A 23,617-nucleotide genomic window follows, 5' to 3' on the forward strand; every position below is an offset into this window, starting at 1 on the left:
CTAAATGTCAAAAGGCCTTAGACAGGGACTTTGAGTAGAAATTTTATGTGGGTCTCTTGAATCTACCTGGAAATCTGAAGTGCCAGGAGCCTCTTAGGATTCAGCTCAACTTGGATATTGAAAAATTGGTTGACTGAATAAGAAGAAACAATATTTGAATACTTTCATATATTCCATTTAAGATTGGATAATAATTCTTTCCAGGGTAATATTAATGACAAAACTTGGCCTCTCGATATAGACTCTCAATATAATTGCAGTATAGATCGGTGAATCTCCATTTCTGTTACTAGACCTGCACATTTTTACAATATCTGGAGGTCTGGCTCAGCTACACACATTTATGCACACAAGTAACCTTTTCACGTTAATATCCTCCTGAAGCCCACGGGATAACACTTGAATAAAGAAAGGCATGTTTATGCATCTATGGGGTCATGCCTAATTCCCACCACATCTTTATTTTTGAATATGTTACGGATTCAAAGGTCACTGTTAAAAATTCCTGTGTATTGTAAGGCTGTATTCAGGAAAGGGTTTGTTGTAAACTCCTCTGTATCTCAGGGGATTACATCCCTTCTAAGGAAACAGAAAACTGTAGTGGACAGCAGCCAATAATTTGCATAGTGCAAAACTGAAACCAAAATTGCTTTTCTGACATGAAGCAAGAAAGAAAGGGTTGACAGGGAATGTTTGCCTAATCCAAACACACTGGCAGCTACTTTGGTATTTTTATTTTGGGTTGTGGATCCAAAGCATAATCCTATTTTCATTGGCAGTGAAAATCTTAACCAGCCTAGATAATTCTTGGCTTGGATTACACTACCAAAATTTCAGCCATTTGCCACTTAACTCAAGCAGCTGCAATTCCTTTTAGAGAGAATTACCTGCAGATAGATTGATGACACTGATCTGTTCCAAGTCTGTTTATTTCATTATTAGACCATTTAACTTTTTTTTCTTATCCGTGATACTGATTTTTATTACAATTTGTACACTTTCCAAGAAATGTAGCAAATTATCTACAACTTGTAACAAATGGAAGCTTGCAAGCCTTATTAGAAATCATTCAGAAGGAAGTAGAAATACAATATTTGTTTCTTTCACACTTTGAAAATACACAGCTAGACAGTATAAATCACAGATACTTTTCTTACCTGTTTCACTCTAACTTAGACAGATTCAGAAAGTTCTGAACCTTGGGTGAAAGGGCAAGAAGCAGCTAGTTCAGACCAGCTTGTGTATATTCATGAGGTGGGATTGCTGGCAATGATTTTCCAAAGTAAAATGGTAGAGACACAAGGGGGATGTGATTTGGTGTAGTGTGTCACTTGCCTGGGATTTGGTATGAGAAATCAAAGGAAGAGCTTTCTCGTTTGCCTTCCAAACCAGGTCATCAACAGGGTAAGCTGAGTCAGATGGAGTAATAAATGTGTTATTATTATTGTTGTTGTTGTTATTGTTACTATTATTATTATTTCTATCTTTGTTAAGGTATTATTGCTATTTTTATTGTGAAGATGGCAAAATTCTCAGGTAGGATACATAAATAACAAAGAAATAACAGATCAGCCATTAGTCAGGAAAGCAAACAAATGAACAAAACCAACCAACTAAAACCAAACCAAACCAAACAACAAAACAAAAAACAACAAGCAAACAAACACAAAGAAACAAAAAACACTAAACCAAACCAAACCTCACTAATTTTTCTGTTTGATGACACTTGCTTTGACTGTAAAAGGTAGAGTTGTGGCTGTTTTAATTTCCTGATAGAGTATTTCTTTGCTCTGTCTGTATGCCCAGGATTTTATGCGCTCAACTAAATTTCTCCTTTACTGTGTCTGGAGTCTGGTAACCAAAGAAGAGGAAAATAAAGGGTGGGAAGTTACTTATCTTGGTTGTTCTGCACATCTGAAAGTGGTTTGATATTCTGTTCCACATTGATGGGATGAATAAACTTTTACCTTTGTCAAAGAATTTTTAGTTTTGAGATATCTGCTTTAACAAATTAGGTGTTTGGGAGAACGTTGGCTTAGGTTAAATCGCTCACATCCAGAACACAGCCTGAATAATTTTCCTCGAATTTCCAGCTTGGTATAACTTGTTATGAAGATGTCAGTAGTTCACCTTTTTCTCCTTTTAAAATGGTGACATGATGAATGACCAGAACCCGATCTCTGCACTGATTAGTACCAACAGGTTTATATTGACCAGCCCTACATGCAAGAAATTTTAAAAATGTCACTATTTCAGCATTCTTTTTGGAGAGTCTTTGTACCAGCCCTTTGCTCCTCAAGCAAAAGGATTATCCGTGTTGTTACTAAGCACAAAACACCAAATTAACAACAAAACACATGCAGTTCAACACACTGAAAAGGAAAAAAAAAAAAAAAAGGTAATAGTGAAGGACTCAAACTGATTTATGTATGTTTATCTTCAGTATCCAGGTATTATCTATTAATCCAATGTTTGCTGTGCCCTATGTTTATCGTGCATCCTGTGTAGCTGCAGAGATGAGAAGAGGGCCTGGAAAGCAGGGAATGTAACTGCTTACCCCAGTCAGCAACCCTACCTGAGAGTGATAACACAAAAGAAGGACTGATCCTAATGGGAAACTACAGGATTTCTCTGGTGACGTTTCTCATGAGGTGAAAGAAGCAGCACAATTATTTACATAGGTATGCTGCCAGGGAATTCCCAGAAGTGGTGAGATCTGGGAACTCCTAGCAAAGGCCAATATTTAAGCTGCAGAACAGAATTTATTTCCCTTTGCTCCTCCTTGTTTCCACCTGGTTTTAAGTATGTTTTGATCTCCACACCTGCTGTAACTGTAAGCAGAAATTTATTTTCAGTTCCTAACAGAAGCAAGAAAAGAGCGTTAACCATTACTCTTACAAACTTTTAATGAGATGAAACAAATAATACCTTAGTCTACCCAGAGATTTATTCATGTGGTTTTTGCATTCATTAAATTAAAAAATCAGAAGTAATTCCAGTCTGAGAAAATGAACTTGTGCCTTCACTAAAACTGAAAAGAAAGATTCTAACTTGCAATTGCAATACTGACATTGCCCAAGAAACCTGGGCAAATGCAGAAATGTAGGAATACAGTTTTTAACTCAGTTGTAATGAGCTTGCTTACGTCTGTGGCATTCAACTCTGTACGAAGAAACATTGCTGTTTTGCTTCGTTCATGTACACATATCATATAACTGAGTTGTGGCGAGGAGGAAGCAGTGCTGTCTTCCTTTAGGTTATGTGATTTGTAGAGGGGAAGTGTTGTTCCTGATTTTTTGTTGTAGTTGTGTCTGCATAAGAGGGATATACCTCACTGATGATTAAATATTTTAGTAGAAATCTGTTGAAGAAGATGTATTCGAGTTATTCAAGTAGAAAAAACGCTTGCAGAAATATTGTATTCTGCATCTTAACTGTAATTTTCGGAAAGCTTTCAAAATGTTTACACATATAATAGATTAGTGAGAAAATTTCTCAGCAGTCATTACTGCTGTACCAATATTCTATGAAAAAAAAGGACATTTACTGTTTTATGTTTTTTTCCTTTTCAGTCTCTTTAATGTACAGTGAACCATCTAGTGAATTTGTGCCTCTGTTAGTGTAATATTCCCTCTTCCATTATAATATGCTCTGCAAAAGACAGAATACAAATAACGTGATAAGAAACATTTACTCTTAATTTTAGTCCATTTTTCCCTTCCTATTCAGGATAGTAAAACACAGGCTACCAACTAATGTATCTTATTTCTGAGCTTACAATAAGGGATGATGAAGAGATGGAGGGGCTGGGACCTGTCCATTTAGATAGTTTAAATTACAGTTTAATGGGCTAACTCTACACTAACCTAATTTTATATTCTTTATCCTCAGCTCTGTATTACTGATCCTTCTCCCATGTGGATTCTCTTGCCATTCAATATTCAGAAAGTGCTCCTCTGCTTTATCTTTTAGAGGTTGAATGACATTCATAACCTCTCCATAAGAAGCTGACCTCCTCTGGCTTCTGATTCCTCTTCCCCATGCAACCACCAGACACCGATAAGCATAAAAAGGCCCGAAAAATGATACCCCAGCTGTGGTGTGGGAGTGTTTGTTGGACTGTGTCAGACTTTGCCAGACCAGTCATGGAAATTCCCTTCACACTGGATCCCTTAAAACTGCACTGAGCAAAAGTACTAATGAAGAAAATTTGAAGAATATCATGTAAGCTTATCCTGGCATAGGTACATAAGACTGGACCTAAGAGATATCCTTAATGAAAGATGCATAATTGGTATGTTTTAAATAGGAGTCTTGGATCTAGCACTGTTTCTAGCCCTTTTCCCTCAGCCTCCTTAGCAGTGGCCCAGCTGCAGGTATCCCCAGCCCCATGTCAACACTGCTATTAACCACTTTTTCAAATGAATTGAGAATATTTGGGTGCTTTCCTTCCATTAAAATAAATTAAAAAAAAAAAATAATAATAAAATTCTAATGTAACTTCATGAAAATATAAGATGTTAGTTTGCAAAGCTACTGGCTTTTAAAATGCTCTGCCCAGGATGCACCCACTGTTAGACTTTCAGATGAGCTATCTAAAATAGGAGCTTAATCCTTTTAGATGTTTTTCCCAACGGAGTTATCAGCTTTTCCAACTTTGAGGATCAGCTTGTTATGGAAAAGATCATTAAAGTTGCCTCACTTATGTTTTCTAAGAATGAAAGTTCAGGTTCCCTACAGAGTGACACTAAAACCATCAAATTTCTTACAAATTGCCTCACAGTCTTTCTGCTTCTGAATATCTCAACTGTTGAATCTTTAAAAAAATGAAATAAGATGGTTCCTAATTAAATAAAATGGAAACCAGTTATTTTCTTTTCCTTTCCAAATCATTGAATAATAAGTTCACATTTCTATCCTATGTTTTATATTTCTTCAGACTGCTTCTCTTTCCTCTGAGAACTGGCGTTGTCCTATGGTTAATAATTCCCTGGTAACTACACTCACAAAAAATTGCAAGACACCAAAATATATAGTGCTTTCACTTTTTTATTTTTTCTGAGTTATTTTAGTTCAAAAGAAACCTTTCTGATTGCAATACTTTTATTTTTATGTGCATGTATTTTAGCTTCTTGTAATGGCTGGGGAATTTAATTTTAAAATTTCTGTTGGAGTTAATGAAAGAGGTATCATAACAGAAATATGCTGTATGGTTTTATGCCCATACCCTGACCTGGAGTTTCATATTAAGCTACTGGCAAGTGAGAGGTGATTTTTTCCTTGCTGGATATTGTACCTCCCCTGAAAAGAAGGATGTATTTGACTCATGCAGGTCAAATTTACTCCCAGTGTAGCCTCACTGAAATCAGAGGAATTGTGTTAGAAGTGCAGTGTTTGCTGTATGAGTTTTATATTGGTTGTGTATAGCCTCTGTCCTTCACTTGGGAGGCTTTCTGAGATTCATTAAGTTTTCAGAGCCTGTTTTATGTCAAATGTTCATTTTGTCTTAGAGGTTGATTTAATTTAATATTCTCTACAGCATACAAAGCAATAGTTCAATTTGAACAAAACCTTAGGTCATTCCACAGTGAATCACTTACAAGTGGTTAATGGAAAGTGATGTAAGATAGAGAAAGAAATACAGCAAAACGAAAATACCTCTGAATGCTCAAGAAAGGAACAAATTAGTAAAGCAAGTCAGAATAATAAGAGATGAAAGCACTAAGAATGATTCATCTAGCTGTTTAGCCAGTTTTATACTGACATAATGCAAATGCCTTGATGGAGTTGTGTTAGTGTAGCTGGTATCCCGAGCCAGCAGTTTCATTGCAATTTAGTGGAGGAAATAAACCCCAAGTATTATATTGTATTTATATTATATTTATATTTATATATTATATTTATATATTATATTTATATTTATATTATATTTTTTTTTCTGATGTGCAATACGTGAACAAATGCACTATTACAGAGTTGTTATTCTGCTTAAGACAGTTGTAAAACCAAATTAAATATCTCTTTGAAATAAGCATCTATTCACAAAAGTTATTTTAGCCAAATATCAGTTGGCTATTTCAAATCTTTTGCTTGTTCATTACTTAAGAAACAGCAAGCAAATCCCACCCTTTCAAGCCTTGTTAAATCTTTCTTTCAGAGAACGTATGTAAATACAGCTCATTTTATATTCCAGAGGGTTTCAGCAAGGATTTTTCAAGGTACATGTTATTTCCCTCCTCTCAGTCTTGAGGATTCAAGAGTACAACCATTGATTTCAAAATGCACTAACTGCTTGTAGCCAACACAGAGATGTTAAAATAATACAGATTTTATTTTCTTCATCTCTGTTTTGTGACACTATTTTGGGGGGGGGGGGGGGGCGGAGCGCGGTGGTGGTGGGTGTCACACGTAAGGAATTTTGCTCTTGGGGAAAAAGAAAAAGGAACAGAGATGAAAAACAGACTTGTAATTGACTAACAGCTTTGTATGAACATTAATGTTTGAATGGAGTCTAAAGGCTGAGACCTGAAATGTTGCTGGGCCTTAAATAAGAAATACATTTTTTATTTGTTTTTCCTCTCAGCTACGGTGATGGAGAGACGTAATGCAGTAAGTGCCTTCTGTTGTACCATCCATGACCTCAATGGAGAGGGAGAAAATGGACTTTTGCTGTCAGCTTCTCATCCTGTCACAGATTTGAGTTTTACTCCGACATTACTTCCAGTCTAATTGCATTTGAACCAGCACTCTTGCTGTGCTAGTGTCAGCCAGCATAACTGGAGGCCTATGTAACAGCTAGTATTTACAGAGTAAGTATAATTGCTTACTAAGCCCTAGAAGCATCAGCCTTTTGAACTTCCTAATTTTCATTAAAATACAGGTTTCTTTCCACTTGCCTATGGAGGCAATATAGACGAGGTATTTATGTGCCCTAAGTGGAAGCTGCCTGCACTGCAAAATGACCCCAAGGAAGCAAAAAAACTTTCTGTATTTAATGTAAGTTTAAATTAAAAACAGAACCTTGCGGTCAGATGTAAAAACTCATGCATAGGTTTAGCAGCAAAATATTGATACATGAAAACGACTGATGTCTGTATATTTACACCTTAAACTCTCAGAACTGTTTATGTTTGCATAGCTTAGGGGATGTTCTTTTAATTCCCTGTTTCTTTCAATGGGGGTAAATGCAGCACTCAATGTGTAAAGTTTTGTGTTTGTGCCATTACAAAGCAAGGTATCTAGATCTGTTTGTTTGCCTTTGCATATTTGCCTGGTTTTCTTCAATTTAAGACAGCACTTGGCATTTCAGAATGAAAACCTGCAAGTCACCCTTCTTGGTATTCTGTTAACACCTGAAACCACAAATAAGCTAGACCTGCAATAGTCTGGGGCAGAGTTTTATTGCTCCATTGTCAGGATAATCTATATACAATAAAGTAGATATATGACTTTCATATCTCTAAAATGATGCCTGGAGCAAGCTGCAGTATTGATACTTTCAGGCTCAGTGTTGCATGGTTCCAAGTGCATCTTTAAGGATGATCAGCAACCTCAGCTTGGGGCTTGTGTACCCATGAGAACTGAAAGTGTAGAACATTTTGCGGCAGCAAGCTTTGCATTATGCATACACATTACTCTCCCAAGTTAAGGAAAGACAGTGTGTGGGTTACAGCATAAAGCTGTGTATATGCTGACCTCAGTGCTCTCTTTCTAGTCATTTTTATGTAAGAAATCAAAGCAAGCTATCTTCAATATGCAAATTGTCTCATTTTCACAATGCAACCTTTCCCTTCCCACTCCAACAACAGCTTAACAAAAGGCTCTAAACCAGCAGGACATCCACAGCTATGCATTGATTCACATATGTACTGATTCAAGTCTCTTTTCAATTAAGATAATTTAAAAAAGAAACTGGTCTGTAGAGCTTTACCATTCAGAATTCTATTTCATAAGAGAAAAAATGAGCCAATGCAGGAATCACTTCCTGAAATCCTCTCCTCATAGAGTCCTCTGGCTTCCCTGTAATTCACATTCTCTGGAATTCCCCACCTTCCCCCTCAAAATAAAGCTTATTTTCTGCATTTTAAGCTTTAATGTAAGATATTTCCAAATAGTATCCCTCCCTTGTCTGGATGCTCAGATGGAAGTTTTCAATTATTAAAGAGTATGAATTAATTATTTCTAGGTTTCTGGTAGGTCATGCTTTTCTCTGTCTTTGAGTTTATATTTTTTTTCCTAGTAAGGACTCTATTTTTGTCCTGGTGCAACATTGAACCCATCGGCAGCACATAGTAATGCACACAGGACTGTGTGAGCCCTGAACCTCAAAGGGAGTGCTAGGTGAACACAGCTATGATTTCTCCAATTATATGGTAAAGTGGCTCCGGGCTTCTATATTTTTTTTCTCTGAAACTCTAGACAGAAAATGGCTGTGTGCAATGCAAAGCATGTGTGCTATAAGACCCCTTAAGTTCTGGATGCATCAGACTTTCAGCACATGAGCAGATAAGTTTTCCAGCTTGTACACTGAATCCTACAAATCCAGCTCTGCAGCGTATGGATAGCAGAATGGGCAGTCCCAGAGGATTCATTTTCACATGGCAAAGTCTGATATGCATGGGGCTCGCTGTGTGTGAGTCCATTTTCCTGCACATCAAGCCGTCAGGTCAGATCCACTGACAGAATTTCTGCAATCCCTCACAAAAGCCAGCATCAAGCTAGTAGAGAGAGGCTCTTCCCTGCAGCTGACACAGAAAATGTGCTCCAGGCTTCTGCAAATGGCATCCTCAGAGACAAACACGTTCCCCTTCCCCACAGGCCTGGATGGCCCTACCTTGTGGAGGTCACACACTTCAGCTAAGTGGAGACATGGAAAACACAGAACAATTTGGTTTCAGGCAATACCTCCAATATGGCTTGGCACTCGGGGATGTGAAAGACCCCTTGTGCATCCTGAAGTAGGTACGAAGCATGACCCCAATGTGGAGCCTTGCCCATCACTGTTCAGCAGTTTCATTAACCACAGGCTTCTTTTGCATGGCAGCATCTGTGTGGGACTCTGCAGCTTCCTCAGTTTCCCCAGGAGTCCCAGATGTGGTGGCTTAGGGCAGGACTGGTCCTGAAGTTTTGCTCCTGACTTAATGAACACAATTCTCCCCCCAATGAAAACAGTATGATGCCATATGGATGCCAAGGCATTGCTCTTCACCTTCTAAAACATCTATGAATGTTACAAAAACTTGTAGCACTACATTTTTAATGTGCATCACATCTGTGCATTTCTAGAATGATCCTCCTATACCAACAACAGCTGAAACACCTCATTCTTTACAGCTGCCAAAACCTTTTACATACATCACATTAGTCAATACAGAAGGAATTGGTTATTTCTATAAAGAAAATGCCACCAAATCCTTTTTCAAATATCTAAAATATTTTTGGCAAATCACATTTTTATAATCCTTATACAGCTGTTTCATACTGAAACAAAACATAATACTGTACATGATTAATGGCCCAGAACCTCCCCTTTGATTTTATTAGCTCCTTTTCACAGACAGATGAAACTTAGCATGAAAAAAAAAGCAAATAATTGTGACATAAATCCATATTTTTGTATGCAGTCAGCTTGTTATGCACCACATTGGCAGTATCAACAGCTCCAAAGCTGGTGCAGCTAAAATAGTGCAAGACCATACCACAAGGGCATAGCATGGAGACACTCAAAAGCTGAGGTAAAAGGAGAAGTGGAAAAATACGTGGTGTTTTATGGAACTACAGGGGGCTGGTTTCTCTCCCGGTACTGACTGGCCAGTGGTGAGGGCCTGGGGTGGCTGCAGGTGTCTGACTACCCCTCTAATTCTGCCATGAAAACATCTGCGAGGTGTGATCTGCAGGGCTGGTGTGGCTGAATGTAGGAATGGTCAACCCTGACTAGAGAAGACTGTACCTCGTTCATTTTGCTGAAGTGAAACATGTGTCGCCAGCAAGACTCGGAAGGTTGATTCTTCTTTCTGCCCTTTACAGTCCAGCCACCAGTGATCACTCCAGCGCAGCTTGTATTTTTTTTCCCCTTTTTATTTTCTCTCTTCTTTCTTCTGTGGTTTATTTTTACCCAATGGATCAAATCACATTGTTTTGTACTGTTCCAGAATACTCACAAACACAGCAAGTAGATTTACTCTAGACTTACACCAGTAGGAACAGTGCCAGAATCTGGCCTGTTTTCTTTGTGAACACCCTGAACACTTCCATTCTACGCCCTCCCAGCTGGGTGGCATCAGAGCCTGGCAAATGAGAGACACTATTTTAATGTCTCATTCAAACCGCAGTGGCAAATAATAGTTGCTTTCAGAACAGGAAAAGCACACAGTGCAATATTCCTATTTTATAAGCTATATTAAAAAATCTCTTCATGTTTATTGTAATAATTATTTGTGTTACTGCAGACATTGCATTTAAAAGTTTACTGTTAATCAGTGCTGTATTTAGAGCATTTTTGTATGTGTGCATATGTCTGTGAATTTTAATATGCTAAAGAACCTACTCAGTAAGGTGTAAAACATGATTTGGAAAATAAGTTTTTAGAGTACTTCAATAAAATAACATATATAAATAATATGCTTAAAACATTACTTAAAAGGCTGCCAAATCAAGCATTAAAATGTTTCTTTTGCATGAATATCCTTAGTATAAAACAAATGCATTATATTTTTTCTGAAATTGGGCCTAAAATTGTCAATTTTCCTTTAAATGGCAAGAGGTATGCATTAATACTAAGGCTGGAATTGCAGTCCCTGCTCTGAGATAGAAGAACACTGCATACTACAAGGTATAAGAAAATAACTCTTTAATATGGAAAATGACATACCTTATTCTCAGCTTTATTCCCACACATAGGATTTGGGGTGATTTAAAAAAAAAACCCACTCAAAAATATAATCAGCCAAAGTACTGTGTGAGAACATGGAAATTTGTCAGAGAAACAAGCAAACAGATGCACACTGTTATACTCAAGTGTTGGGCAACATTAATAATATGATTTTTCAAATTTCATATAAACAAAAATAATGACACAATTGGTTAAATGGTTTTGAAATTAAAGAAAAATAAAATTATCAACTTCCCCTTTGAGGTTTAACGTGTGGGGAGGTATGCTCCTTCACATTTGGCCTCCAAGCATTGGAATGATTTATGATGCCTGAGCTATTGGAACAGAAAACAAACTCAGAGAGGGATGGTGAATAAGGTTAGGAAGGAGCCTAAGTCTTGTTGAGCACATGCATTAAAGAAAAGAGCCCTTCCTTTCCTGCTACAGAGGGAAAATAGATACAAATAACTGCTGGCTGAGGGCTCTAGCAACCACAGCTTGGGATATTCAGCCCAGTTGCCTTCACAGGAGATCTGTGTGAAGAAAAATTCATTTTCTACCTCGGGATAAAACTGTTTTAAGAGTCAGATCAGGAACTTTTGCATTAATCCTTTCTTTTTGCAAATTATTAAAGCACTGTGCACAGCGTGTATCTGGATTGCTGGCAATCTTACCACATGCTGGGTCAAGTACACAAGGTCTATGGAAACTCGCTGAAAAAATCCTTAAGAAAGCCTGATGCCCCAACGACGGGCAGAACTTGTGCCAGGCAGAGCTGCTGCAGGAAACAGGTGAGGTCTGTGCCCTCCTCATATTCCTGCTTTGCTGGTGGCACTGCTAATTATGCGACTGGCCTCCCTTTATGTTTGGGCATGTTGAGATTAAGAAACAGACCCAGAAGCACACAGGATCTCCAGGAAGAAAAGAGTTGACCGAGGTCTCTTCCCAGAACCGCTTGCGGTCTTTTATGAGGCAAACAAATGCAGGAGCTCCCAGGCCAGTCTAAGAGGATGTGAATTATGGTTGCTATAAATACAGCACAGCTCTGGAGTTTAGTGTTTTTATTCTTTTCATCTTTATCTTGGAGAACAAGGAGCTCGGGAAGTGCATACCCTGTCCCTGTCCTATGTGGTCCCAGACACCTGACTGGAGGAAGAGTCTCCATATGGAGCAGAGAGAGCTCTGAGGTGCAGGTTGGGGGGAGAAAGGTTGCAGAGTCAGAAATGCCCTTTGTCCACATAAGAGCAGAAAGATCAACTAGCTGTGAAACTGCTCTTTCGGCAGACCATGCCTTCTTTTCCGTAAAGATGGTGCTTTCTCACAGACATCAGGACACTGCCTGCTGTTTGATGCCAAGCATTCAACCAAGAGCTTATCTTTTTTGGTGGGTGAAAGATGTCCTAAGGAAGCATGCATAACATCTAGTTTGTCTTATAATGGTGTCTAAGCCCTTGACAAAATGGTACAGCTTCCTACTGGAGGCTTCCTCTAGATGTTTTTCTTCGGGCTGAAATTATTATTCTGCCACAGGAAGAAGAGGCTTTGACTCCCTTCCCATAAAAATTCCACCCACTCTAATAGGAAAAAAGAAACATTTATTCTTCCTGTTTCTGGTCCTCATCTAGACTTGAACAATCTTGTAATATGTTTATCCTGGAAAACAGGAAAATACATGTATTTTCCCTGTACTGCAGAAGGAGAATGAAGGCACAAGTGGACTAAACATCACACACTGAGTGGAACCCAGCCCAGTGGCCCCAGGGTTGACACTGCGGTTCATGAACCTGAGTGAGGAGCTGTGCTCAAGCTGCTGCAGAGCAGCGAGGGAACAATGCTCTTACAGCCAAATACCTATGCGATGAGTGTCTGTGTGTAGACCTAAAGCTTCTGCTCTCACCATCAAAACAGTTTCAGCTTGGGAGTCCCTCAGCTGGATAAAGAATCCAGGTGACGTATGGCTGCAGAACTCCTTTAATACCAGGTGTAGCAGAGCCCTGATTGTCTGTAGGTCAAGCACAGACCATGGAACATGCTCCCTGGAAGATGAAGGAGGGAGAGTTGTGCAGGGAATGAGCTCATTCCTTCTCCGCTTCATGAAGGACTCTGTCTCCCTTCTCTCTTCCCAGCAAAGCAGGGCTGGGCTGTATACACTCAAATCTGCCTCTTCTCCTTTCCATACAGAAGCATTGCTCTCCCCTGCTTACCTGTCTCCCCTCACTCCACCTGGCAAGCAGAGGACAGGGTTGGAAGTGGCGGCTCCTGCTGCAGAGATTTTTGAGGAGGGTTGCTCCTTTCGTGATGGGGACATGTCGAGAAGGAGGTGGCTGCCAAGGCAGGGGAAGAGGGATGTGGAGACAGATGGCTGTGTACACAGGGAGCACTGCCTGTGTGGGGAACAGCATGTGGGAGGTTGTACAACTCAGAGCTGCTCCTTCTCAAACAGTCCAGGCTGGAAGGCTGGATTACTCCTGTGGGCACTTACACAATGATAACAATCTTCATCCCTGTAATGATTATGTCAGTATGGGGTGGCCACACAACCACTGACCTCCCGACGTGCTGTATCTCTTCTATCTACCCTTTGGTTTTGATTTGGGATTTTTCTGGATGCAGCACTCCTTTCTGATTATCCTGGAAACAGTTGGGGGATTTGTAACTAATGTATGGTAGGTTTGGCTGGGAAAATTCTGTTTAACAAAAATGTTGAGGTTTGGAAACTCATTTTTGTTCTGTGTTGGAATAAAATCAAAGTCTTCCAAAAACTGTTTTGGAAACTGAGCAGAGCAATCCATTAGGGACCCACTGGGAGGTAAGAGGTCCTCAATTGGAGCTGAGCACAACATGATTATGGGTCTGAGTCTCTCCTCCCCTAAAAGTGGGCCCTAGGCAGGGACTATTTGGAGGTGCTGCTCCTTTGTTCTGGCTCAGACTAGAAATTCCATTCTGGACCTCATTACAGAAACCAATATATTTTCATTAGAAAAATTTCATTGAAATGTGTTTGTATTTTCTTTTAGAAAACCCCAGGTCAACCTGAAATGGAGGCCATGCCTTAGAAATTAAGCACACAGGCTCTCAGCATTCATTTCATTTTTCTTCTAAGAATGTATTAGGCCACATCGCTTCACTTGGTGTTTATTTTTTTTACTTTTTAAAATGTTTCATTTACAAAATAACAATATAAATCAAAAACACAGCAAGTGAACTTCTGTGGGAAATAGCCTGGCTTGCCTCTCAGTCACTACTTGCCAGCTTCACTTCAGAAAATCATCTGACCCTGGAGCTGCCTTCAGAAATGTACTGAAGGGATTCCAAGGCATGTACAAGATTAGTAAAATCATTTCAGGAGCAACAACAACACAGCTCTCCACCTCAGGGCCTGGTCAGGCTGGCGGGATGAGCCAAAAGCAATCTTGTGAAATTCAAGGAGGACAAATGCAAACTCATGGACACCTGCAAGGGTGTGGGCTGGCGACAGTAGGGCTCGGGGTGGCCAGGCTCTTCAGGAGGTGCTAGGGCCATGGACTGCCCGTGAGCTGTGTGTGATCCAGCAATACCCGGTCACCAGGATCACACAGTCTGACCATTGAGAGATGAGATGATTATCCTCATCCGCTCTGCACTCATGAGAAATGAGGATATAGTACCTGGCTTTGGGCTCCTCTCAATCCAAATTGTGGGCAAACTGATGTGACTTCATTGAGGTGCCCCGAAGATGGTGAAGGCTGGAGGAGTTGCCCTGTGAGGAGAGGCTGAGGGACAAGACTGGCTTGCAGACATGGTGCTGGGGGCTTGACAGCAGCCCCCAGTACCTGGGGGAGATGATTGAGAAGGAGGGGCCAGGCTTCTCTCAGCAATGTCAGCAATGAAACAAGAGCTCTGATTTCGTGTTATGCAGCCCATTCTACCTTTTTTTTTTTATTTTTTAATTTCTGATAGAACTGCATTGATGATTGTGTGACTTGTTAGAGAGTTTCATTTTGACAGTCCTAAAAAGAAAAAGCCCCTTTATGTGGATGGAAGGACAGGGCATTTAATCTCTCCATGAAGGGAAGAACACTGCTTGGGGAGAAGCAGGAGGCATGGTTTCTAACCTGGACCCCTAGCTTTTGAAGCCATCCCACAATGGAGGACATAAATCTATACTGCATTTTTTGAAAGGTTGGGGAAAGTTTTACATACACTCCACTGGAGACCCAAGAGAAATACCCAGAGCCAGTGTTTTGTTTAAAACTGCAGGAAGATCTCACACACCCATACCTCCTCACTCACCACTACTTCAGTCTGTCTGTTAATAACATGGCCCTAGAGATTGAATAGATCTGTAAAGTCATCTCATCCATCTCCTAATTCAGAATTGTGACCTATAACAAGTAACTTCAAATGCTTTGGGCAGCCAAGTCTGAACGTACTCCTGCTTTCCAATTTCTTGAAATACTGGTCCCCAACAGATGTCACTGTTTAGTTAATGGCACATGGAGAAAATTTCTTTACGGGATATCACTGTTAAGAGAGACATTTTAGGTTGCACTATCTTGCATCTTGAACTGGTAAGAAGACATAAAGGGTACATACTCCTTTCAGGGTGAATAAGGATTTTCTTCCATTTGCTTTGTTTTGTTTTGTTTTTACTTGAAGTATACATAACAGGTATTTATGACATGATCCTAGTCTTCATGTAATAACATCAATTTGTACTAAATTTCTCAATCTTTGATTGGATCAATCTCTTTGAAAATGGATCTGCTGTAGATGAATTTACAGCATGAGCCTTTTTTACCCATCCAGTGGAAAGTGGTTTTATTTCAATATCAATTATGTACAATCTAAACCAGGTCTGATACATACATGCAGGTTGAAGACCACTTGGCCCGTTACGGGGTATTAGTGACATTTATTCCTCTTTTCACAGAAGGCCTTTGTCATAATATCACCTCTAATCCTATTTTCCGTGTCTACCAGGAAATATATTAATACTCGCTTCTTAAAGAAATGTTTCAGCTTCTTCTTGATGTTGCCCCAGGCTTATTTTCAACCATGTGTAGCTGAGGCTGAAAACATGCTCAGCATTTGGAAGAGGAGAGCTTGGGGGGTACAGTGAGAAATGTTTCTAGCTGAGAGGAAATCTGCCTGCAAGTCTCTGCTGAAAATTTCAGCCCCCCAAAGTGGTGGGGCTTACTGAACTAGGGTTTTGTTTCAGCCCTAGAAAATGACAGGAATCTTTTCTGCAAATTATGTGCAGATGTGGGGCTGGGTATCACACATCACCCACATTCTTAGCTGTTTGCATGTCAGATTTCATTCACAGACCGTATCCAATTTGCAAATTGCACTCCGTTTCTTCTTCAGTTGCAGCAACAGAGGCAACCGTGGCCAAATCCCTCTTGCTCCCTGGCTGATGGGAGGAGACCCTATTTGGGAAAAAAGGTGTTTGCTTTCCCTTTAGTGTCCCCTCAGGAGGGAGGAACGAGCACAGGAGTAGGGGCTGAGGCAGAGAGCACCCAGTCATGTGGGCACATAACATCCCTTTGTGATGTGTGTCCTACCCCACTGCCCCAGGGCTGGCATCACAGGGGGTTCTCACACATTATGGGGCTGGACATAGGGCCAGAAGGACAGTGGCCATGCACCCTTGCCAGCCATGCCCCGACCTAAACCCCACACCATGCCATGTCATTCACCTGCTCTCCTGTACACTGTGTGGCAGCCTGTGATATACCGTGAAGCTGGAAGATGATGCAAACCCCTGCTTTCTTGAGGCTAGCTGTTTTGTAACTGTATTTGGGGTATGTTTTCGCACACACACGGTGTGCAGAGTATTGGGGAAGGTGCTGCTATCTACCAGCAAAGCATTCCACTTATCCCATGGAGGACTGCACTGTTTCAGTTTATCTTATATAGAGAACATTTTTGTTGTCTGCAATGGATAGAGAAGGGCCCTGGGGGGATTAATAAAGCTCATGCCGAGAAGTTTTAACTTAGACATGCATAAGGAATAAGTTAATTTTTAATACATTTTTTAAGAAACACTTTTTTGGCTTGAAACCATCATGCCTGGTATGTTTATAAAGGCACCCGTAGCATTCTCCAGTTAAGAGTCTGTCAGTGTTTCCACTGTAAACCCTCTTTCAGAGGTTTATATTATAATTCCAATATAAAATTCAATCCAGGCAAGAAAAAACTGGCATCGGTCTTAGCCCGGGAGTGATGTTTTCTTTAATGATTTTTTTTTAATTCAAGTTTTCTCCTATCAACATTTGATTAATGTTAATTAATAAGAACACTTTCATCTTTAATCATTGTTAAAACAGTATCCTGATGAGTTACTTGGGGTACAAATGAACTGTTTTTCACACTTGCACAGCTTAAAAACATTTCCAAAGCTCTAGTTTGAATCTTGTAAGCTGTGAGCTAATTTTCTGCAGTGCTGTACTGTAGCATTTAAGAGAAAATATTGCCCAAGTGGGAATTGTAATGACCAAGTCCCACTGAAGCTCTCTATCTATTATCTATCTATCTATCTATCTATCTATCTATCTATCTATCTATCTATCTATCTATCTATCTATCTATCTATCTATCCCCCCAGAAGTGCTGCTGAGCATTTGGCAGTTTGGATTCCCAGCCCTGCTGCACAGCTGTTGCAGTCCCACTGGCAGATGATACATGGTGAAGACTCAGTGGTGAAGTTCATATCAGAGCAAAAAGCGTGCTTAATTGACATAATTGAGAAAGAGGGATTGACCATCGCACACACCAACACTCCCCTTGTACATTTTTTTCCCTGTCTCTTAAACACCCACACTCACAAGGCCTCCATGGGAAGTGAAGGGCTCCAAATCACATCCACTTATTATTTTTTAAATTAATATTAGTTTTAAATAAAAAGCTTTATAGTTCAATATCTGTTCAGGAAAGCAGAAAAATCCGGTGTTAGCCTAATGATGCAGGTTCACCCTTATCAGCTTCTTTGTTCCTCTAGGCTTTACAAAAGAGTCTCTCAGCATTGGGTGACATTGTATACCATATGCATTGCCTGCAGTACCTCAGCACAACAGGGCAGATTAAGGACAGAGTTTCTGCCTACCCTTTGAAGATTTATATCAGACCTTTTAACCTTCTCTGAAAACAGTTTGGTGATTTAATTCTTTTTATGATACTCAACATCAGCTTTTATACTTCCGCAAACACTGTGTAGCTCTCATGCCTTAAACAGTCATAAATTCAGCCAGTATTCTCCATATTGGAGCAAAGCATGACAGAAAGCATGGGATTCAACAATTTGTGAACTTTCCTTCCTGCCAATTGGGGTTCACAAAACTTGTTGAGTTTGTAAACTTTTCTCTCTCCTCTAATCCTCTTTTCACCCCAATTTAAACAAACAAATATGTTTGGGGTTTTTTTGTGTGTTTTGCATTATAACTGGGAAAACATGACAGAAATTCAAGACTGAGACATATGGAGACCATATACAGTGCAATATATCTGTGGTCCACTAGTCCTTTGCCTCTTTCACTGGGCTAAATACTGCACATGTTGAGAGTTTTGAGACAGCCGCCCTAGAAGACACATCCGTAATATGATATTGAGCTTTCCAGCTTTTACTCACTGAATAAAGTCTACCTAGCTGTTTTCTGGGTCTTCTATTGTCGTTTCCACATACCTTACAACTATGAATGGCTGCATTACATGCTACATTACTGAGAAGTGCTTTTATGGCCACAGAGATGAATCAGACAGAGATGAAATGCCTTGGTGAAAGTCACACAGGAAATTTGTGACAGAGCCAAGAATTTCCTGAAAGCCAACCTGCTGGTTTTAATTATTGTTTTTCTAATTCTTCTTCAGTGGTATTCAAAGTCGAGGTGAAGCTTATATTGAGTATTCACCTCTCTATATATACTCATTGAGAGAAGCTCTGTAGACCTTTCTCTAAAGAGCATCTCTATGTAGGGAAAGAATACAAAGGGCAGGAGAAAGGACTCATTAGCTGCACCCCACACACGTGTCAGAAACTAAAACACAGAGCCAGTAATGATATTTGCTCCAGGCCACACAGGAAGTTTGCAGCAAAGACAAGGAATTTAATCTACATCCCCGAATCCCAGTCTTGTGTTTTCAACATCTTCCCTAGCCAGTTCATATTTCATGTGATATGCAGTCTATACTGTATGGCCTTGGAAAGATATGGGTATTTTTTACTCTCTTTTCCTCTCTGAAATAATGTAATCCAGGAACATTTTCACTGAACTTTTGAACCTTTGATGTTTAAGTAGGTTTGAAATTAGGCAAACTGTGTTTCCATGTTGTTAATTAGAATCACTCTGCCTGGATCTTTTAGGAACGTCCACATGGTTAACTTCAAACTATCATGTCAGCCCAACAGAAAAAAAAAATCAGGTCCCATTAAACGTGTTAAACATTTTAACTGTGCAAAATGGGAAATGAGGTAGATCTTTTGAAAACTGAATCAAAATAAAGACAGGCATCTGTGTGTATACTTCCTCTCGCCTGGGTTGAAGGTCATTATTTTGAACTAATAGCTGACCCCTTTGGCCTCTGGAAGGCCATTTAGCTTAATGGCCTGAGCTAATTTGCTGTGCTACAGGGTTGGCTGATCTTTATTTTAATCTCCTGCACCTTCTCTTGCTCTTGTGGGGAAAGCAACTGCTCTGATTTAATCCAGTTGGCACCAAATTGCCTAGGGGAGGGAACAGGCAAGCTGCTATAAGACAGGACTGTACAGTAATTTACTGAGGCTTGACTGTCCTGGAAAAAACAAAAAAAAAGGAAAGGCATATGCATACAAGTGCACACACATACATGTGCACACAGTGTAAGAGTGGGAAAGCAGGAGAGTAAAGCTGGTTAGGAGGAAAAAAAGTGCAAAACTGTGAAAAACAAAGACACACTTTCACACACTTTCACAGCAAATCTACATTTCTAACCCAATTTTCCTTCCTTTGAGCCACTTTGAAAGAATAACACCTAAATGAATTGCTTCCAGGAAACAGATATAACTTCACTAGTACTATTTCTCGTAAAATCAAGTATCTATTTGAAAAGCAAAATTCCTTTGCCAAGCACACGTGCCTGTGTCTTTCCACCATTACTGAAGAGGCTGTCATGAGTGACTAGTTTAAAAATCAGCTAAAATAGAAAGCAAACACATAAAGAGCATCAGCCGCTACAGACATATTCTCATAGGTGAGGTAAGGTCTCATGGGATGCTGCTTGCACAGCCTTTGTCCAGACACAGGGGGTTCTGTCTCCTTGAAACCTTTCTTAGGGTCGTCATCCCAGGGATTATGGAGGAGAGTCTGACCTGGGGAGGAGCAGGGTTGCTTTGGTAGGTTATGGGGCTCCACTGCCAGCACAGCTGGGGCTCCAGGAATGCTGGGCCAAGAGGGAGACAGGCTCTTGTCCCCTCTACATCCTCAACATTTTTCACCTGCTCAAAACAGTGGTATGTCACAGAGAATTTGCTTTCTGTTTCAGCTGAGATTATTTTGACTTTGCTCCTGCCTTTGCTGATCCCCATCTTCTGCACACATCCTGTGCAGGGCAAAATGAAAGGGGGAGACACAATGGAAAAGTGTCTAGTCAGCAGCAAAATGAAGATTTTACAGTATGCGAGAGCTGGCATGTCAAGGAGAAAAGCTGCTTTACGTATCTGTGGCTTTGTATCTGCAGTCACACATGCATGAAATACCCCAGAAATGTGCACAGCATGACCAGCTATGACGAATTACAGGTCCTCATTCCTCCCTTTACCCACAAATTTTCCACACTCTGCTGATCTTGCTGATATCCTGTCATGCTGTGGTTGGCTGTTTGGGGAGGCTTGGATGCTCAGCTTCATATCTGTGCTATGCAGAAATATGCAGAAGTAACAGGGCCTCAGAGCTGTGCATTGGTGGTTTTCCTCACCTGTGCCTATTGCAGCTGTCAGTCAGCAGTGCTACTCGCTGGGGCTTCAGTCCCTTCTACACCTGAGACTTCTGAACATAGGTGGTGAAAGTCCTGGACATCTCTGACCCTGTCACCTGAGTCTAGCTCGCACCAGACCATTCAGTCCTGCCAGCAAAGTCAATGGAAATACAGTTTGTCTCCACGGCTTAGTCCTGAGTCTGGGGCTGCCCCTGTTAATGATGTATGGGATGTCTTGACTAGGTTACCTACAACAAACAGTAGCTTTGCATTCGGAAGTGGAATGGAGAGCTATCAGCTAATATGCTCAAGTCTCTGGATTCTTAAATATATCGAAATTATGCTCTTGTACTTATAGGAAAAAAAAAAAGAAAAAAACACAATAATTAATTTTTGTTACATTTCTGGCCCCCACCAACCATTGAGGCCTCTTGGACTTGCTGTGATTGATGCTCAAAATCACAGCTGCACAGGGGAAGGAGTGCTGGTCCAGTGGTCCTGGTGCACTGCATGCCTCCACCACCTGTAGGGAGGAGTATCCTCATGGCGTGGCTCGAAGTGACGGCCCAGACTCAACTGAGTGGACCCCAGTTCCCAAGCAGCTTTGCTGTGCATGAGAAATCCTTCACTATCTTTGTAGGGCACCTTCCCACCCACCTGGGACTATCAGACCCAGGATCTTGATTGTTCGGCAGAGTGTGTGCACCTCAGGGGTATTAGACACACCTCTAATCTTTCTGTCTGTGTCAGCCTGAAAATTTGCATTATTGCCCTCTATGTTTTAACCTACCAAATGGAAAACTAATTTAAAAAGCTGTTTCTGGCAGCAAATTGGTCAAAAGAAAACAATTAAAAATCAAGAGCTAAAAATTATCTGTCTGAAACAGCACACATCTTGCATGGTTTTGCCATGAGTGCCGCAGGGTTACCATGGTTTTCTTTCCTTTTATTTTTTTTTCTTTTTAAATCCCTTTCTAAGACCTTCAGGCTTCTAATGCTTTGGGTTATAATGTTCCCACAGAAGCTTGCCATGGTAGTGAGTACCCTAGTCAAATAAAAGGCCTCCTGCAGGTGGTGCTACAATGCTGCAAGTATTTTTAATTAGAATAGGCACAAAAAATGTCCTCATTATAATTTTCCCTCACATTACAACAAACGAAAACCTCTGTGTTTGAGTAGCTCGTTATAGGCAGCAAAGTTCAAACCAGCTTCAAATGAAGATGTACGTGTAAAGCATGTTGGAGATCTGGACTTAACTCACTCTTTTGGTAACACAACTCTACTTTTCCAACATAGATAGCAATTACTTGTATATTAAGAAAACCATTTATTCTCACCTTGCAAATTCTGGAGAAAATTGTGGTCTTATTCCCCATTGCCCAATGATTTGTGCAGTGAAATATTATGGTGCAAAATGAGGACAAAGTAGCTGTAAGATGTCATGTATCAGGTTAGTATTTTACACTCACATCAGCAGTACTAATGTCCAATCAACAGACAAAGGGTTGTATTTTTTGTTTGCTTGTCTGTTTTTTGTTTCTTTGTTTTCTCTGTTGTTTGTTTGTTTGTTTTTGTTGTTTTAAATAATAATAACCTGTCTACTAATGAAAACATCTTCATAGCTCATGAATCTCTGATTTTAAGCAGAATGGACAAAATAATTTTGCTTTGCCAGCCTAACCCTGTGGGTCTCCTCTGCATAGGCACAGCCAGGACCCATATCTCTTTGCCTTTGAATGGCATTTGTTGGCCCAAGAAAATGAGTGCATTATGTATGAAACAAAATTAACCTATAGAGCAAAGTACTGCAGCTTAAAACCTTCATCATTTAAATGGTCTTTAAAAGAAGACTGTTATTCTTCTGATTTTCTTCTCTTTATGGGGGTGTTTTGTTGTTTTGTTTTGTTTTTATTGCTTCTTATCTGATGACATTTTTTCCCCCTCCTTTATTGGTCTCTTTTTTTTGTTTTGTTTTGTTTTGTTTCTATTTATTGATTTCCTTGTTATTGTGAAAGGTATAAGGAAATATAAGGAAAATTGAAAAAGCCAAAACTTTTGGAGAAAAAAGGGAAACCAATGACATTTTCTGATTAAACATGATAAATTGTTTTCGAGTATCCTTTGCTTTTGCTTCTGCTTCCAGTTTTCATTGTTATCCCAAATGTGTTTATAAGGCATTATTTTCTTTTTTGCATGAAAGTAGGTTTGTTTGTTTGCTAGTCAAACACTATTGCAATCCAGGTTGCCTTGTACTTAAGATGACCTGGCATGGCATCATGTGAACTTCCCCTGCTTGCACTTGCTCAGGGAAAGAAGCAATTAAGCCATCAACACAAATGCGTCTAGGGCTGTCAGATCAGAAAATAAATGAAAGCTGAATGATGATATAGTACAACACTTCCACAAGACACAGCTTCAATTAAATTAAAAATGCAATAACAATAATTAAAATATATGAGATGTGGCTCTCAGCTAAGCTTGAATCTTAGACTTTGCTTTGATTTAATATTTTTTTCTTCCTTAAGTACAGCACCTGAAATTTCCCAGGGAATTTATAGGGAAGGGCATAGATTTAGAGACAGTAATATCCTACTCTTCAGTGAAAGTCAGTGCAGTTACAATATTTATTTACTCTTAGTTCTCTCATTCACAGAGAGGTACAATGTGTCTGGATTAGTATGGCTATCAGCTGTTCAATGACAAATTGTTTTTTTATAATTAAAGAAGAGGTTGCTGCTTGTAAATGGAAAGCCTATTAGCACCCATCAGTTGAGCTGATAGGATATTGTGTTAAATGAATCCATTTCCTTGCACTGT

General features: G+C 39.8%; 1 long non-coding RNA gene across 2 annotated transcripts in view; it reads left to right on the top strand.

Annotated features, from left to right (window-relative positions):
- The window catches only part of LOC135579034 (uncharacterized), a 116,493-nt gene that overhangs the window by 83,955 nt on the left and 8,921 nt on the right, over positions 1 to 23,617 (top strand). Inside the window, exon 3 of one of the 2 annotated variants that reach the window (XR_010471298.1) lies at positions 6,584 to 6,809. This is a non-coding gene — a long non-coding RNA (uncharacterized LOC135579034). Of the gene's footprint in view, positions 1 to 6,583; positions 11,530 to 23,617 lie in introns of those variants that run through there. The other variant, XR_010471297.1, reaches the window with a different exon arrangement.

This window comes from Columba livia, chromosome 3 (genome assembly GCF_036013475.1).
Source record: "Columba livia isolate bColLiv1 breed racing homer chromosome 3, bColLiv1.pat.W.v2, whole genome shotgun sequence".
NCBI classification, from domain to species: domain Eukaryota; kingdom Metazoa; phylum Chordata; class Aves; order Columbiformes; family Columbidae; genus Columba; species Columba livia.